General features: G+C 39.0%; 2 long non-coding RNA genes across 17 annotated transcripts in view; one reads left to right on the top strand and one right to left on the bottom strand.

Annotated features, from left to right (window-relative positions):
- LOC149129284 (uncharacterized) overlaps nucleotides 1–20,000 on the top strand; it is a 125,172-nt gene that overhangs the window by 90,871 nt on the left and 14,301 nt on the right. For all 4 annotated transcript variants that reach the window (XR_016240116.1, XR_016240117.1, XR_016240115.1 and 1 more), the window contains exon 3: nucleotides 3,080–3,183. This is a non-coding gene — a long non-coding RNA (uncharacterized LOC149129284). The remainder of the gene's footprint in view (nucleotides 1–3,079; nucleotides 3,184–20,000) is intronic.
- Nucleotides 1–20,000, bottom strand: part of LOC149129286 (uncharacterized) — a 38,993-nt gene that overhangs the window by 15,400 nt on the left and 3,593 nt on the right. For 2 of the 13 annotated variants that reach the window (XR_016240101.1, XR_016240108.1), the window contains exon 2: nucleotides 437–557. The exons of 1 other annotated variant lie outside the window; for it this stretch is intronic. This is a non-coding gene — a long non-coding RNA (uncharacterized LOC149129286). 10 more of the 13 variants (XR_016240103.1, XR_016240102.1, XR_016240104.1 and 7 more) reach the window with 10 other exon arrangements.

Below are 20,000 nucleotides of genomic sequence, written 5' to 3' on the forward strand. Positions count from 1 at the left end.
GAAATATATATATATATATATATATATATATATATATATATATATATATATATATATACCAGGTTTACAAGAACAAAAAACAAGTGTTGAGGTCAATTTGATTCAACTAAAAATTCTCCAAGGCAGTGCTCCAGCTTGGGTGGAGTCAAATGACTGAAAGAAGAAAAAGAATAAAATATAAAACGTTCTATAATAGTTTTGTGTTGACAGCTGTTCCGGGAGAGCCACCGCTGATGCTGTAACCATGTTCATACTCAACAAAGGCCTATGTTGTAGATGGCATTGCAAATATTTGGGCAAGGGCTATTAGGGTCAGTTGATACCTTGCTGTTTCTCTTCCACTGCCACCTGTCTTGGTGACAATGGAAAGGGCCTCGGGCTCTGCCCTGTCTTTCTCTGATCAACCCCTCCCTCTTTACAAAGTAAAGATACTCACTGGAGTTGTGTCTGTCGGGCTATCAGCTGGCTACACACCGTCTGCACCTCCATGTCACAGTCGATAGGGTCCATCCACTCTTGTAATGTAACCTTGTTGTGGGTGGGGCTGCATCCTACAGCTGTTGGGGTTAAGGGTAGGAGAGAAAAAAGAAAAACAAAACGAGAAAAATATTAAGAGAAAAAAGAGGTAACAGGTGTAAAAAGGGTAAAATCAGTAGGGTATCGCTTAAACGAGTAAATAGTATTTTCCTAAACAAGAGATCCCCTTATTTCGGTTAGTGACTTATTCACGAATATACCAACATTAGCGCTGCTGAGGGTAATATTCTCTGGGAACACACAAAAGCATTTTTCACAATTATTTACTTTGACTTGTTATTATCTCATATCTGATTAGCCTGTTATTACGTAACATGCTTCATGATTTTAGTATACATACCTTATTAGTATTTTCCCCTATGTTCTATATACTCTGGGAACGTATTACAGCCCTTTTCGGCGCTACTTTATGTGAACTCTTACTATCGGGTAACTAATTTCATGGTATTACATGACTGACTTCACAATTTGGGTATTCATAACTTATTAGGAATTCCTAACAACAAGATCCTGTGTAAGACACTTCAGTATTCTCTGTAAATGCACAGAAACCGTTTTAAGGGCTACATACTTTGTATTGTTGTTACTGGATTAGCGAAACAATTATGAGAACGGAACCAAGGGATAAGCCCTGCTTCCCCAGGAATTACAGTGTACGCCCCAGCTAGTATATACATGTGTACATAGGTAAAACAGTAAGGTGCGATTTGAGGGAGATTTGGGTGCTATTTCTACCAGGTCTGGCTACTATGTAGAGGTCTCCATTGGATCATACATACATATATACATAGATAAGAGAGTAGGGTGTGATTCGAGGAAGACAAATGTGGGTAAACGGCAGGATACCGTGTTCCAGGAAAAATGTAATGGAAACGGAAAAACTCCTTCATAAAGAGTGATATTGCAACAGTTGCATAGAACCATGATGTTAGAGCAAAATTAGGCTTTTGTGTCGGTGCGCGCACGTATGAGAGAGAGAAAGGCCGAGAGATAGAGTGAATGAAGGTGATGATGGATGCCTTTGAAGGTCGATACTCGGATAGAAAAGGTGACATCGTCATGGTCGTTGTATGAAATGTTTACTTATAGATCACTTATGAACGGCTAAAACAAGCGAAACAGCAGGTTCTACACACCTGTTGTATACGTTGGTCTTGTTTTTTCGCTTTAAAGTAAGCGATTCTTATAGAAGCAAACACGATATTGAATAATTCTCCGTCATACGTCTTCTAAAAGCTTTAAACATACTTCCAAACTGGGACTTCGTCTAGGTTTATCTACGTGTGTGTGTGTGTGTGTGTGTGTGTGTGTGTGTGTGTGTGTGTGTGTGTGTGTGAACATCACATCAGCAACACTCATCATCTTCTTCCCAATATTTGTACCCTTTAAAAAGAAGCAGTTGTTGCTATTTTTCCGAATTTATTTTACATTGAGTGCACCCAGATTGCAGCTTTTATTGTACTTTGCACCAGAGAACATTATAGATTATCTGAAAACAAAACATATTGCCAATGAAAAAACCGTCTGCTTGCACACATTCAATCATCATCATCATCATCATCGTTTAACGTCCGCTTTCCATGCTGGCATGGGTTGGACGATTTGACTGAGGACTGGTGAAACCGGATGGCAACACCAAGCTCCAATCTAATTTGGCAGAGTTTCTACAGCTGGATGCCCTTTCTTAAGCCAACCACTCAGAGAGTGTATTAGGTGCTTTTACGTGTAACCCGCACGAAGGCCAGTCAGGCGGTACTGGCAACGGCCACGCTCAAAATGGTGTCTTTTATGTGCCACCCGCACAAGAGCCAGTCCAGGGGCACTGGCAGCGATCTCACTTGTGTCGCAAAACTTGGGTTGTTGGATGTTATGACACCACAACCAGAAAAAGGATTTCTTCAACGTCTACTCGATAGGAGTGCAGAGATGTTGGAGAATGTTATCAGACAAAACGTTCTTGCAGAAAATTTATGACTGACAATTTGGCAAGCTATTGGAATCTGAATATACTCGGTTCCATTCACCAGACGGTAAATCGTTCCCCAAATTTCTTAGATCGGTCATCGGGGCATGTAAAAATCAGCGGAGGTAAAGATTATGGGAGATTATTTTTGTTGGTTTTATTTTGAAATGAAAACATAATATCAAGGTACGATTCAAGAAGATTGGATCCAGGGCGCGCATCCGCGCATGCGAGACGTGACTAGTGGATCCTACGACTACCTAGCGCGCGTGCGCCACGCACAAAACATGTATGAGGGTGTTTGCGTTTTGTTTACAATGTGTTTTATTTACTTTGTTCAAAAAAACCAAAACAAACCGTCCTGCATGTTTTGTGCATACATGCATTGGCAATAGATTGTTATTGTAGGATCGACTAGTCACGACTCGCGTGCGCGATAGCAGGTGTGTTCGCCAATTAACGGCGGTGAATTCGAATGTGTGGGAAAAAAAAGGGGTAAATTTCAAACATTTCTCTCGTTCAACACTCGACAAAGCATAAACCACAAAATTCACCTTTATTCTGTAATTCTATCTCCAGAAAATCGAAAAATACAAGTTATTCGCTGAAAAATTCTTGCAAAAGAAGCCAAAACCATTTCACAGCTGATGTCTTCTGCTGAATCGCAGACATTTTCGAACAAGGTAAGGCAAAGAGATTTCCTTTTAATTGGCTTTCGCTTGTTTCAAAAACCACAAAACAAAACACTAACATGCTTTTGCTTTTGTTCAGACTTCGTTACTACTAATTTTTATAATTTCAGCATTCGTTTATTATTGTTTTCAAACGTATTTCTGCCAAATGTCATTTATAAAACATGTTTAAAGAAAAAGGGTGCGGATGCAGTCACGCCCCTCACCTTCGAAAATGTGTTTTTTAGTGAAAGGTTTCTTCGGAAACTTGTCAGTTTATTATTACATGTGTGTTTATATAGATGTCTGTAGGTATATAACGTGTGTATTTGACTTTCTATAGCTCGAGAGAGAGAGAGAGAGAGAAAGTTGTAATGGAATTGAAGGCTTGTAATGGCTGTGGAGTATCTCTGGGTCAGTTCGTCGTACTTTATATTGTCTGATATCGTCTTTAAATCACATTTCACCTTCCAACACTTATAACCCCTCCTGAATCTCAATATTTCGTCGTTTTTTTGGCTTTCGGACACCTGAGTGTTTTGTCCATCCATCGACATGCACAAATCTTGCAGTTCTCCATTTTGTTCTCTTCTGGATCCCTTCCTGGTCTACGCCTTCCAAACACGCGCGAAACAATTTCCAGTGGGAGGGGGGGAGCCTGTTGAGCCTTGTGTTTTTTTGTATTTGTTTTTTTTCTCTTGCTTTGTATCGGAGGGGAATGGGCGGAGGGGGTGTCTGAGAAGGTGGGGTGGGGCGGGGTGTATGGCTTGGGGTTCTAATTCAATCTGTCCTTTCTTCCTCTTCCTTCAGCTACCATCCACTGTTCTTTGTTTCTCTTTTCTTCCTGTTGCACCTTCTCCGGCCCCTTTCTAACTTCTTCCTGACTTCTCTGCTTCTGCAGAGGCCTTTTTTAGCCACATTTAAAGCAACGAGGGGTTCTGCCCTCCACCCCCACTCTCAACACTACGTCTCCAATGGTCACCGTTTCCACCATATTTTCAGTGGTTCTGCCAATACCCAATATGATCAGGTCCAATGTTTGCTCTTTCCATACAGAATTTTCTGTTTTCGTGGCCTGCAGGACGGCTATTTCTTCTTTACTTCCGAGAAGAACAGCCGCCACAACCCAAGCCACATCTGTTTCTGGTGGGATTCTCTCCACCCTAATCCTGGAAGTCCTTCTTCCAAGGTATGTAGGTTACTGTGGTTACAGCATATTCTTTGGCTTTTCCTGCCTTCTTGAACCACAATTGTTCCAAATCTGCTTCCTCTGCCTCAACATTTTCAATTTTCCTTTCTTCCACTGAGTACACCTTATATATTTACTGTTTTCTTACCCATATTTTCCAATACTTTCTGGAGTAGGGACAACTTAGCATCACCACCGATCCTACGTGCCATCTCCTCATATTTCTCCATGTTTGTCAGGTCCACCTCCTTTTTTGTGACTTCTGTCACTTCAGCAAATCTTTCTTCTTCCTTAAACACTTGTCCATCCTATCAACTGCTCGTACGAGCCCCTCCTCCGAACAGGACAATTTGGACCCCCTAAGGTCTGAATAGAACATGTTCCTTACTGTTGGCATTGCTGATCCTGCTTAAGGCGGAGAGAAAGCACAAGACAGTCGACCCCTCCTCACACAATCAACAAATACACCAACACTATGTAAAAGCGTGAGAGGAAATGGGAAAGAAGAAAGAGAGCGAATGTCTTAATTCTCCTGCTTAAATAGTCGGTGCCGATGGGAGTCTTGCCGATGAGTCTTGCTGTTGTATTAGATTGATAGATAGAGAGATATTGATATATGTAAATATATATATGTGTATATATTTAAGTGCAAGATCTCAGGATCAAGGTGTAGGAAGTGAGTAAGCTTCAAGCAGTCCATAGTAGAAAGTATAAAAAGCAACTTTGAAGAACATTAGTGGTTTATTGTAAATGTTTTCCAAAATTAGGGAACAGAGGAGATAAAATCACCAGCAGAACCTCAGAAATAGTAATTAGCCTAACGAGGGGTACTCCACTAGCTACTGATAAGGGTGAATACACCTTAGTTAAATGAAGGTTACATTGTTGTCAAAATATCTCAAATTAACTTGCAAGAGAATAAGGTTCTGCTAGCTGGGAGACATATGTTACTGGGATTTGTACCTGTTCCAATCCCTAAATTTGCATGTGTCTGTAGCTATATGTGTGTTTGTGCATGTGTGTGTGTGTGTGTGTGTGTGTGTGTGTGTACATGTATTCTTTTACTCTTTTACTCTTTTACTTGTTTCAGTCATTTGACTGCGGCCATGCTGGGGCACCGCCTTTAGTCGAATCAAATCGACCCCAGGACTTATTCTTTGTAAGCCTAGTACTTATTCTATCGATCTCTTTTTGCCGAACTGCTAAGTTACGGGGACGTAAATGTGTGCATCGGTTGTCAAGCGATGGTGTGGGGGACAAGCACAGACATACAAACATATATATATATATATATATATATATATATATATATATATATATATATATATATGTAGAAGAGAAGAGATGAGAAAGGAATAAACGATCATCTTCTGAACTTTCTAGGATGATTGCTCCTTCCTTTGTCATTCCTTTTCTTATTACTGCTCCCTACATGACTAATGTGTCATTCTGGTGTATATTCAGTTTCACACCAGGTTATTTGGATCTCAATGCCTTAGCAATATATTCTTTTACTTGTTTCAATCATTTTGATTGTGGCCACGCTGGAGCACCACCATTTAGTCAAAGAAATCGACCCCGGGACTTATTCTTTGCAAGCCTAGTACTTCTGTCGGTCTCTTTTAATGTATTTTAATTATCATGTGCTTTTCAAGAGGCTTTTATAATTGAAGATTTCAACTTCACAATTCAGTCTTAATTCACTGTGAGATACACGTTTCAAGGTTGTATTAATGTCCAACAGAAGTGTACCCCAACACCGTAACTTTGTTTCCTCATAGCTGCATGCAACAAACATGAATATTTGAAGATAAAATTCTTTACAAATGGAGTAGATTACAATTGTATCTGGATTTGTTGTGAAAAAAAGTTTTGAAGGAGGGTGAAAAGAGGAGTTTCAGATAAATCACCCATGGGTTGTGAATAAAAATAGGGAAACAGAATACTTTGAGAGAAAAACCCCACCCCTTTTTTTTTTTTTCAATAAGGCAAACCCCCATCTGTGTCATAAACAGATTCACTGTAGACACAATAAACATATGGTCCTGTGATATTGGACTGGGGTGGAACAGTTCTCCACTATCTACTTGAAGCTCTTCTATAGGCACTGTACTAAAAATAGCAACCCTTTATATTCTTAAGGTAGTGATATACAAAAAAGAAAACTTAATAAATTTATCATACAGACAGAGACATGGCTGTGTGGGAAAGAAACTAATTTTGTAATCTCATGGCTTCAAGTTCAGTCCCACTGCATAGCACCTTGGGAAAGCGTGTGTATATATATACATACATATATATATTGATTGAAGTGTACAGTATTATAGCACTATGTATCCATTGTGGCCATACTTACCAGTCGGTTTTGCACTTGGGGCTTAATAGGTTGTTAGATAGCAGTCCAATTATGTAACCGTGCACTCTTCAGAGCAGCTCTACTGTCTGTTTTGTATGGTTTCTATGACTGAATGCCCTTCCTAACTAATGCCAGCCACTTTACAGAGTCAACTGGGTTCCTTTTTATGTGGTGCCCATGCACATATGTTAGGACATTACAATATCAGAGAAGTATTTCAGTTGATTTCACCAATCAGGCTCCCACACGACAGCAGAAAATCCCAATCCTGGTGCTTGTTAGAAGAAGGGCTTGTGCAAACAAAGAAGATTGTGCTGAAAAGGATTTGTTGTATATATATAATATATATACATGGGTTGCATGGAGGCAAAGTGACTGAGTCCCTTTCAAGTGTTGGGCCTCATGGAGGCAATGACTGAGAAGACCCATCAAGCTGAGCAAAACCGCAGTTGTGGCAGATACTGGTACAGTACAAATTGGCATGTAAGGGCATCCAGCTATAGAAAACCATGCCAAATCAGAGAGGAGCCTGGTGCAGCCTTCCAGTGTGCCAACCCAGTCAAACCATCCAACCCATACCAGCATGGACAATGGACGCTAAATGATGATGATGATGACACACACAATAAATACATATGTGTGTATACATATATATATATATATATATATATATATATATATATATATATATATATATATATATATATATATATATATATATATATATACATATAATTATATATATATATTTCGTTTTTTTGGATTTCTTTCGCAAGACTTTTTTATGTCATTTCGTGTGTTGAAGCATCTTCTGTTGTGTCTGGGGAGAGTCATTTTCTTATTGTGCCTTCAAATTTAACACTCACCGGTAACATTTCCACTTATTTCTTATTTTTATTTTCCTAAAACTTTCGTTGCGTCTTGCAAACTTATCAATAGTCTTGACTCTGTCCGTTATTTATGCATGTGTGTGTCTCAGTGTGTGTGTATGTATGTGTGCATGTGTGTGTATGTATGTCTGTGTGTGTGTGCATATGTATATATGTATGTATGGGTGTGTATGCATACATGTATGCATTCTGCATATTCCTGTGTGTGTGGGGGTTTTTATGTATGTGTGTGCATGTGTGTATATGTATGTACCTCTGTCTCCTTGTGTGTGCATGTCTGAGTGTGTGTGTGTGTGTGTGTGTGTGTGTTGCTGCTATGTACCATGTTTTTATGTATGGGTGTACATCTCCATATGTGTGGACATGTGTCTTTGTGTGAAGTAAAGTGTGTGTGTATATGTGGTCATGTGTTTCAGTGTCTATGTGCATATGTGGTTGTCTGTTCATATACCCTATGTACCTACCCGTCTGTATGTAGACCCGTTGGTTTACATATACATACATGTGCATGCACACACACACACACATACACCCACACACACAGACATACATACATCTATCTGCATAAAAGCCCATATATACACACATGGAAGAAATCATGCTTACATGTTTGCATTAATATGAATGCTTGTGATATCCTAACGATGTCACATGGTTAAATAGATGCTGCATATTCACCTCCCATTTGAGCTCAGAATGTAAAGATGGACAAACTGCACTTAGCAATTTGGTGTCAGGACCAACAATTCTGTCAGCTTGCTGCCTTATATGTACACACACACACACACACACACACACACACGGAGGCTTCTTCCATTTTCCATCTATCAAATCCACTCACAAGCCTGTAGTAAAAAAACACTTGCCCAAGGTAGCACATGGTGGAACTGAACCCAGAACTATGTGGTTGTGTGTGTGGTTGTGTGTGTGTGTGTGTGCATATATGTATGTATGTATGTATGTAAGTGTATAATGAAAAAAAACTGAGTGGTTGGGATAGTGTTTTCAAAGAGATGGAGAGAGAGAGAGAGAGAGAGAGATGGGTGTAGCTGATTGGCCAGTTTAGTGATCGCTTTGATGGCCAACAAAAAACAACAATAACAACAGAAACATTAATAGCAACAGCGACAAAAAGTGTATTATGTGTACATATATCTGTGTATATATATACATATATATGTGTGTGTGTGTATACGTATATATATATATATATGTGCATACATATACATATATATTATGTGCATCTATATGGGTATATATATATGTGTGTGTGTATGTATCTATGAATGTGTGTACATATATATACATATACACAATATGTATACACACACACATACATACATACATTTATATACATACATATACATACATGTATATATACACACACACACACCTCTATACACACATATATACACATGCATATATGAGTTTATGTATGCATGTGTATATTTAAATATATATATATATACATATGTATGCACACACATATGTATATCTGTATGTATGTGTGTGTGTATATATATATATATATATATATATATATATGTATGCATGTATGTATATGTGCATTGTCCTTGAATCTGCATACACAGAAAACCAGGAGCTGAAAGGATATACACTGGACATAGAAGGGGTCCAATGGTGTGAGCCAAGAGAGAGAGGATTGTGTTGCTATGGAAACGTGAAGAACACTGAGGAGAGGGGGGGGGCAGTTGTAGAAGGGGAGACATCTGATGGCCAAAGCAATTGGAAACAGTTGAAGACGGAGACAAAGAAAGGCTTAGGAGACCATGTGGTGAAGACTGACCTTAAGATGGTGCTCCTCATGGAGGGGATGGTCACGGAACGGGGGGCGGGGGTCGGGGTTGGTGACTGGTGGTGTTGAAGAAGTCCTGAATAGCAAAGACCCTCACCAGAATAGCAAATAGGCCAACTTCAATGTCACAAGAAGGACCGTGAGGACGTATACTGAGAGGTATATCATCACAGAACAAATGAAACGGGTGGCTTTATTAGCAATTTGAACCTACAACCAAATTCAATAGAAGTCACCAAAGTGAGTGAGGCTAGTGACCAGTATCAGCTGTTGCTAGAGACAACAGTTAAAGCAACTCGAAAGCCACCAAAGCACTGAGCTTTTGAGGTTTTTAAGTTGTTTTAACTGTTGTCTCTAGCAATACCCTCTGTCACTTTTCTCACCTTTTACTTGATACAGTCATTAGACTGTTGCCATGCTGGAGCACCGCCTTGAATAACTTTTAGTCGAATGAACTAGCCCCAGTATTTATGTTTGTGTTAAGCGTGGTATATATTCTATCAGTTGCTTTTGCCAAACTGCTAAGTTACCAAGACGTAAACACATATATATATATATATATATATACAAGCACATGACAGGCTTCTTTCAGTTTCCATCTACCAAATCCACTCATGTAGTTGGGAAGCAAGCTTCTTACCACATTGTCACACCTACACCTATATATATACATACATATATATACATACATATATATATATATATATATAATATAATATAAATAATGTATACATACATACATACATACATACATACGTATCTGTACATACTTAAATCTATGTGTATATATGTGTATATATACAGATTTATATATATATATATATATATATATATAAATATATATATATAATAAAGTAAAGTTGTGGAATACCGTACGAGTGGAAATATATATGAAAGAAGGTTTGAAAATGCACTTATTTTTCAAAAATCTTTATTTACTTAACCGGTTTCACTTTTTTAGAAAAAGTTTATCAAAAGTCTTTGAGAATAATAAAAAATGTTAAAAAACAGTCTGAGTATTAAAATGCATATATACATTCTTTGATGATAAAATATATTTAAAGTATAAAGCTTTGTATGAACTTTGTAGTGTTACATACTGATTGTCACACATTCTCTGATATTAAGGTGAAATTGTTAAAAACAGTGTTAAAAACAGTGTATGAAAATACACATATGGAAAAATACATATACATATTCTCATACATATTCTTTGACAATGGAATAAAATTGAGAAGGAACTGACCTGGCCTTTTTCTCTTGTGTATATTGAAGGAATGTTTTACTGTCTTAAGAGACAGTATGACTGGCTAGCTGGGGTGGGAGGGAAGAAGAGTTAAAGAAGATGTTTTTATTTTTGGTTGGTCTGTGACAGTCTGTCATGGTTCACTGGTTTTTGGGACTGGTTTTGTGCACATCTCTATGTGTGTGTGTATATATGTGTGTTTGTGTCCGTGTGTGTGTGTGTGTGTGTGTGCCGTTTTTATTGGTCCCAGAGTTTATTGTGGAATGTGTATATGAGTGTGTGTTTGAGTGTTTTTTGTGTCGGTGGGGATGTTAGGTGTGTGTACGTGAGACTGCGTATATCTCTTTGTCTGAGTGTGTGTGTTGTTTTGATCGTCCTTGTGGTGTGTGTGTGTGTGACAGCAACCGTATGTATGTGTGAGGGTGTGTACGTATGTGTGCGTATGTGTGTGTGCATCTGTGTGTGTGCGTGGGAGTGTTTTGTGTGAGTGTGGGAGTGTGTGTGTCTCTCTCTGTCTGAGTGGGTGTGTTGTTTTAAATACCTTGTGGTGTGTGTGTGTGTGTGTGTGTGTGTGTAAGCAAACGTATGTGTGTGATGGTTCATATGTATGTGTATGTCTATGTCTGTATGTGTGCGTGTGTGGCATGTGTATATGAGTATGTGTGTGTTTTTTATCTATGGTAGGATGGTGTGTGTATGTGTGTGCACGTTTGTGTGAGTGTGTATGTGTGTGATTAATATTTGTTAGGGTGTTGTGTGTGCGCATGGGTGTGTATGTGTATATGTGTTTGTTCGTGTGTGTGCGTGAGTGCGTGTGTATGTGTGTTTGTGTGTTTTTTGTGTCGGTGGGGATGTTAGGTGTGTGTACGTGAGACTGTGCGTATATCTATTTTTCTGAGTATGTATGTGTTGTTTTAATCGTCCTTGTGATGTGTGTGTGTGAGAGAGAGCGCAACCGTATGTATGTGTGAGGGTGTGTACATATGTGTGCGTCTGTGTGTGTATGTATGTGTGCATCTGTGTGTGTGCGTGGGAGTGTTTTGTGTGAATGTGGGAGTGTGTGTATACGTGAGTGTGTGTGTCTCTCTCTCTCTGTGTCTGAGTGAGTGTGTTGTTTTAAAAATACCCATTGTGGTGTGTGTGTGTGTGTGTGTGTGTAAGCAACCGTATGTGTGTGTGATGGTTCATATGTATGTGTATGTCTGTATGTGTACGTATGTTTATTTGTGTTGTGTGTTGGTGGGGGTGTTATATGTGTGTACGTGAGTTTGTGTGTGTCTCGAAGTATGTTTGTGTTTGAGTTGTCCTTGGGGTGCGTGTGTGTGTGAGGGAGCAACTGTATGTGTGTGCATGAGGGTGTATGTGTGTGTGAGCATGTATGTGTGTGTTGTATTTATTAGGTGTCCTCGTACGTTGGGTTTATCCAGGTGAGGTGTATGTGTGTGCATGTGTGTTCCGTGTATGTTGGTACTGGGTATGCGTTTGTATGTGTGTGTACGTGGGTATGGTTTGTGTAGTTTCCTGGTGTATATGTGTACATGTGTGTGTGAGTGATTAGTTTTGTTTGTATTGTTAGCACAGTATGTGTGTGTATACGTGTGCGTGTGTTTGTGTGAGTGCGTCTATGTGGCTTGTATTTGTCGGGGAGGTGTGCCATTGTGTGTGCATGCTTCTGTGCATGTGTGCTTGTGGGTGTTTGTTGGGATTGTATTGTGTGTGTGTGACATTTTTACTGGGGAACAGGCCAATGGTGTTTGTATGTGTGTGCACATATGTATGCAAATATGCGTGTGTGAATATGGTTTGTGGTTGCCGGAGTGGTGTGTAGGTGTGTGCATGGACCTGTTTACGTATGTGTGTATGGGTGTTGGTTGTGGTTGCTACAATTGTATTGGAAGTGTATATATGCATGTGTTTTTTCTTGAAATGGATGTGGGTTTGTGCTCTGGTGTGGAGATACTGTGATTGTGTGTGTGTGTGTGTATGTGTGTAAGTGTGTTCGTGTCGGAGGTTTGCATTGTATTGGTGTGTGTGTGATTTTGCGTATCTGTGTGTCTTCGTTTTGGGCGTGCCCCTGGGGAGGGGGCTTATCTTAGAGTATGTTGAGCTGTGGTCTGTATTTTTGAATAAGATTATTTTCCCTATTTATTCGTGTTTGGTCAGTGGTGTTGTCTGAGCATTGGTATAATGGGAAAACTAGGAATTTGGGGGACTTGTTTTATGCACAAGTGCATTTTCAAACCTTCTTTCATATATATATATATATATATATATATATATATATATATATATATATATATATATATATATAATTATATGTATTTCTTTTATCTTAATGAATAAAAATTTTTCGGATAGACTAAATGGGTTGATAGAAACAAATGTAGCAAAGAACACAAAATAACTGTGGTGTAGTTCCTGTTTTTAAGGCAGGAACTCCTTGAAATTTTGTGTATTTGAGTATATTTAAGAATTTAAGGATTGGAGAAAACGCATGTTATAATTGCATACTTTATTCCTACATATGTTTCAAAGGATTACAACCTGTGTGATCCATAGGGATCTTTGATATTAAAATTGTAACCTTCTCTTCAGGGAATGCATGGGAACCATCTTAAACGTAAGACATTATGACCGATTATGAAAACAATAGATGGATAAGGTTATGACTTGATTCAGTTGAAAAAAACCGTTAGAGAATTGGACAACACATACATATAACTGTGTGAAAACATACATGCATACATAAAGACATATACACACATATATATACACATATATATGTGTATATATATATATATATACACACACACACGTATACACACATACGTCCACATTTACACATATGCACATACGTACCCATGCCTATACAAATATACCCATATGTGTGCATGTCCCCATACACACATATATACATATATATATATATATATACACATGTATAAATAGAAATAGACACATACATATACATCTACGCCTATAACCGAATAAACAGATACGCATATACATATACATACATGTATACAAACACATAAGTAAACACACACATGCACATACATACATACATACATACAAATACATATATATAAAAGAAAAAGAACTCAAGTGTTTTCATATATACATACATAAACATACACATACATACATATATATACATATATATATACACACAAACATACATACATACATATACATACATATATATACACACAAACACATACATGCATACATACATATATACACACACATACATACAGATATATGTACATACATACAGAACCTAATGACTCATACATATGGATTTATACAAATACATACACAATTATATATACATATACATAGATATGTACACATATACACACATATATACTTACAAACATACGTACACACGCCCACACAAGTATACATATATACATACATACACACAGATACACTCACACACACACATATCTATATATATATCAAATTATACACACACACACATATATATATATATATATATATATACACACACACATACAAAGACACACATATATATATACATACATACATATACATACACGTGTGGACATACACACTCACATAAACTTGTATACACAATCGTATACACACATGTATATTTACACACACACATACATCTAAATATGGACATATATTTTTTTATAAAGAATACATCTACACAAATATGCTCCCCTACTTATTCACAAGTACACTCATATATGAATATATAAATAAACCTATGTGTAAATAAATACATCTTTACACAAAAATGTACATACAAATATATCAATATGCATTTACGTATGGGTTTTTTGGGGGGATGTATGTACATTTTTGTGTAAAGATGTATTTATTTACAGGGTCCCTGGCTGTTAATTGGAAGCCATGCAAGTCCTTGTGCTTTTACCTGTCTCTTCTCAAAGCTCGTTAAGTCTCAACAGTCCTCACCGTTTGTTTTTACTGTTTTGTTCTTGTTGTTCTGTTTTTGTTACCACTTTAACCTTCTGCGGGAAGGACTGTTTTAACGAAGTCTCATCTGGTCCCTGCCTTTGAAATGCGGAGTATATAAAACAGGGGGCAACTGATGAAGGGAATGTTCTTTATGTTGCCTGTTTCGTTTCTCTGTTTGTTTCTTTCGATGTTCATTGTTTGTGTTTTTTTTATGTTCTCGGTTCTCTTTTTGTTCACATTTCTTTGATGCCCTCTACCAATATATGCATGTATATATATACATATATAAGTAGGCATGTACATGTATGTGTGTATATATGCATATACTTATATGTTGCTTTCCAGAATTATTTGCTACCAGCATAAATAAGTTATTGATAAAATGGCAAAATTGTGTTGATGATTTAGGTGCATTCTTTGATTAACTGCATTGCTTTTCGTTGAGATAAAGTAAAATAAACTTTCTGTTCAAAATCGGATCATTGCATTCTTAACGACCTGATATAATGTAGCCTTGTACGTTTACTTTAAATCCACAGGTTGGTCGTGATTGGAACGCCTTTGTTCATTGAACAGCCGTATCAGGGTTGGCCTAGGGCTAAACAATCACAACACCCACAGATTTCCATAACAATACAATCATTGGCATTTGGGGTGGCCACCAGTGGCAAACAGATGGTGCACTTTGAGTGCAAGCATGTACACACACTTTTACTGTCCTTGTTGTTTTTGTTGTTGTTGTTGGTGGTGGTGGTGGCGGCGGTGGTGGTGGGGTGTTGTCCCTGTTTGGTGTCAATGTTGTTTTCTTTGTCTTTCATTGATTATTTAATGAAATATATTTATACGTACATAGACGCATACACAAACACACTCACACACTTATATACATACATTGCATTCATACAAGCATACACAGATACATATATAGAGTTACTCATACATTCACATGTACACACACACACACACACATTCATACACATACCTATATATATCTTGCATTCATGCATACACACACAGTACATGCATACATGTATAGTGACATGCAATGACATTAACTCCCACATACATGTTAGTCAATACACACACAGCCTGGAAGACTTCCTAAAAAAAAAAAAACCCCATATATCACAACACCACCACCACCACCACTACCACCTCAGCCACCACTGTCACCACTACCAACACCACTACAAGTGCTGCAACATATACCATCACAAAATTGCCACCAGAACTACCACCACCACCACCACCACTGCCACCGCCCTACTCGCTACTCACTTCATAACCACTGCTACTATCACCTAAGCTGCAACTCCTACTTTCACCACCACCACTTTCCACCACAAACCAATGAGGGAGATCCGCCACTACTAACTACATTATTAGAAATAGCAGCTAAATCTCCCTCAAATCACACCCTACTCCTCTCTTATGTATGGACCAATGTGGGAGGCATCTACATGGTAGCTAGAGCTGGGAGAAATAGCAGCCAAATCTCCCTGAAATGGCTCCCATTTTAGAAATAGTAACATTGTATAAACAAAATTTTAGGGGAAAGGCAAGATGGTCACAGCTGGAGTGTCTGCTGTGACTGGATTGACCTGGGACTAAACTACCACCACCACCACCACCATGTTGTTATTATTCATGTCAACATTTCCATGGCAACAGAAAACTGTTCACACACAACACGGTGGGGGAGGTCAGTGTGTGTGTGTGTGTTTATCTGGTGCCTGGTGGTGATGGAGTCATCCTGTTCTATAAGTGTCACTGTTGGTTTTTCGTTGTTTAACCCTAGGCCAGCCTCGGTGGAGAAGGTCTATGACCACAGATGCCTCAACCATGACCATCTCATATTTAGAAGTGCATGACTTCGGGTGTCCTTCTTTCTTTATTGAAGAAGTTCAGAAGTGAGGTGAGGATCATTTAGCTGCTACTTTCAGCAGAGAGAGCAACCATACAACAGCTCTCATTTCCCTCTGCCTGGTTTCAGCTGCAGTCAGAGTCTTGACTTATGATCAAAGGGTTTCCATCCTTGACCATCCAACATGATCTCGTGTTTTTTGAAGACAGCAATGTGGTGTGATTTTGAGGGAGATTTGTCTGCTATTTCTAAATGAAGACCAGTTCCCACATGTGGGCTGATTTGTGTCAGGAGCAGTGGGGAGGGGCAGGGTGATGGGGGGGGGGCAGATATCGTGTGCTTATGTTGTCATTTTGCTCCAGCTAAACCCTGAGTAAGCAGAAGTATGATCACAGGCAATCCAGTTGTGACTATCCCCTCTGTCTCCGATGTTTAGGGAGCCAAAGCTCCCATTAGCAAGTAAGCATGATTTGTAGGAGATTGTGGAGTGAAGGAGGAATTGCGAGAAAGAGAAGAGACGTGGATTGGTTTGTCGAGGTAGGGTGAGGGCAAAATGTTCTTGTTATGTGTTGGTGGAACATCCAGGTTGGGGGGGGGGGGCTAGCAGATGGCAATACTAGAGTGAGAGAAGGCATGTGGGTAGAATACACAGGTCGGGGGCAAGCAGAGAGTAAGGATACAGTGGCCCTGGGCCAAGAGGACGACAAGATTGGGGAGTGAGAGGTAATCATAATGCGTGAGAAAGAGATGTAGTTTGGTTCATTGTGTAAGAAGTTTTCTTGTTAAGTGTAGGTGGGACACACAGCACTTGTAGAACTCAGTTTCACTGATGTGGGTGGGACAGATTGAAGGATGTGCTGAAACGATTGTCATGTTGAATAAAAGATTCTAAATCCATCTTCTGTTTCTTTTATCAACAATAAACACAAGAAACATTGTGGGTTTCCTGACATAAATCCAGTGAAAATTGTAGAGTTTCTGTGGAGGATGACATCAGGTAGCCTGAAACGGTGAATGTGCTTTGACTGACATAAGAATAAGCATATACTCAAAGTCCAAATAGTTACATGTGTGTGTGTATATATGCATCTGTGTGCGTGTGTATATATATATTTATATATATATATATAGCAGTGTATATGTCTGTGTGTGTGTGTATATATATATATAACTTTTATGAGTAATATTCTAAAAGAATATATAATTGAACTTATGTTGAGTGCTCAATTATCTTGAGCAAATAAATGTGTATATATGTGATTTTAAATTATTAATTCATCAATAATATATTTAGGAAATCAATATTTAGTATTTCAAAAGATATATATCCAACATAACATGGTAGCATAATAAATTTAAAAGTTTAAAACATTTAGAAGAAGACAACGAAGAGGAATAGAAAACTAATTGTATTCAATGAAATGTATCTGAGAAAGATGTTGAGAGCACACTGGCGGATCAGGTCAGAAACAAAGAGATTCTGAGAAGAGCGAGGTTGTGACCATTGCAAGGGATTCCATCTGGCTGGCTCCATTCTGTACCTAACCAATCAGCAGGACTTGAAAACAACCATGGCTTGAGTACTACCTGATAACGAGTGTGAAAGAAAGGGAGGCCAATGATCCCATGCTACTCGGTGGTGGCCATTTCAAGATGACCCGAAGACTTGCTGGGGCTGCCTACTGGACCCTAGCAGCAGGAAATTTAGACAGTGTCACGTGACAACTTGCTGGGGCAGCCTGCTGGAGCCTAGCAGCAGGTATAAAAAGGGGAATTTGACAAGACAATCAGTCGGACGCTGACACTCGTTGATGTTGCATTGAAGAGGCCAAGGAATAGAAGAAAGAAGACATGCACCAGACACCGGAGCTGAAGACACCTCCGAAAGGGGGGGAGGCACCACGTCAAAATGGTAGGGGAGTAGGGGCCGAAACCGGACGTGGATCCTCCTGATGATGTCTTGAGCTAACTGGATCCTATAAAGGAGCTGTTGTGGTAGCAGACCACGAAACATGGTTGAAATTCCTCAGCATTATGTAGAATGGATGTGTGACGATAGAAGCTGAATGGAACCCACTGGAGGAGGCTGGTTGCCCACTGCCCTGAGCAAAAGTCAGTTTGCTTTGAATTGTAGACATTGAATGAAGTTTTAATTATCCGTTTCCTAAGCAACAAGCAGAGCATCAATGATGTTCCTAATCATGTGATATAAAAGCATTTTGTCGTTTGTTTTAAAAGCTGGGACAAAGACCGTTTAAAAAAGTCTGTGTTTCCGACCACTTGGATAAAAACCTGAAACTATCGCGTAAAAGTAGTTGACAAGTGATAAATATAGATTAATGTATAATAGAGTCTATGAGACTGTGTGTGGGTGAATAATTAGCTCTTTGGTGTTGGTTTGAATAAAATTAAACATCATTTAACACACGCACACAGATGTACATCAGGTGGAACATGAGACTAACTTTAATGAATGCTTTTAATCTCATAGGATACATATATATATATATATATATATATATGTATACCATCATCATCATCATCGTCGTTTAACGTCCGCTTTCCATGCTAGCATGGGTTGGACAATTTGACTGAGGACTGGTTACACCAGGCTCCAATCTGATTTGGCAGAGTTTCTACAGCTGGATGCCCTTCCTAACGCCAACCACTCGGAGAGTGTAGTGGGGGCTTTTTACGTGCCACCAGCACGAAGAACAGTCAGGCGGTACTGGCAACGGCCACGCTCAGAATGGTGTATTTTACGTGCCACCTGCACAAGAGCCAGTCCAGGGGCACTGGCAATGATCTCGCTAGAATGTCTTTACACGTGCCATGTGGCACAAGTGCCAGGAAGGCGACGCTGGGCACAGGTGCCATTAACGGTGCTTGAAACGTCAAAGACTTTTAGTATTCCCGAGCGTTAAACTAATACATCCTTTTGTTGTTTACACCACCTGTCCTCGTCTGTTGTTTTTTTCGTAAATTCTCCCATTTATATGTATGAATGTATTTATGTGTGTATATATATATGTGTGTGTGTGTGTGTGTGTGTGTGTGTGTACGTATGCCTATGTAACTAACAGGCATTCCCGTCAGTTATGACGATGAGTGCTCAATGATCTGATCAATGGAACGACTTGCTTGTGAAATTAGCATACAAGTGGCTGAGCACTCCACAGACATTGCATAATCCTTAACATAGTTCTCATGGAGGTTCAGTGTGACTGAGAATGGGACAAGAATGGCCCTTTTTGAATCCCATGTACAACTCCTTTCTGCCAGCTGAATGGCAGGACACAACACCACCACCGGGAACTCACAGCCTTGCAATTGAGCGCAGGACACACTGCAACCACTAAGCCACAGGCCTCTACGATACAAACACATACATACATACATATATACATATATATATGTATATACAGTGGCATGTAAAAAGCACCATTTGAGCATGGTTGTTGCTAGTGCTGCCTGACTGGCCCACGTAAAAGCACCCACTTCACTCTTGTAGTGGTTG

Source organism: Octopus bimaculoides, unplaced genomic scaffold (genome assembly GCF_046866305.1).
Source record: "Octopus bimaculoides isolate indiv1 unplaced genomic scaffold, ASM4686630v1 contig79, whole genome shotgun sequence".
NCBI classification, from domain to species: domain Eukaryota; kingdom Metazoa; phylum Mollusca; class Cephalopoda; order Octopoda; family Octopodidae; genus Octopus; species Octopus bimaculoides.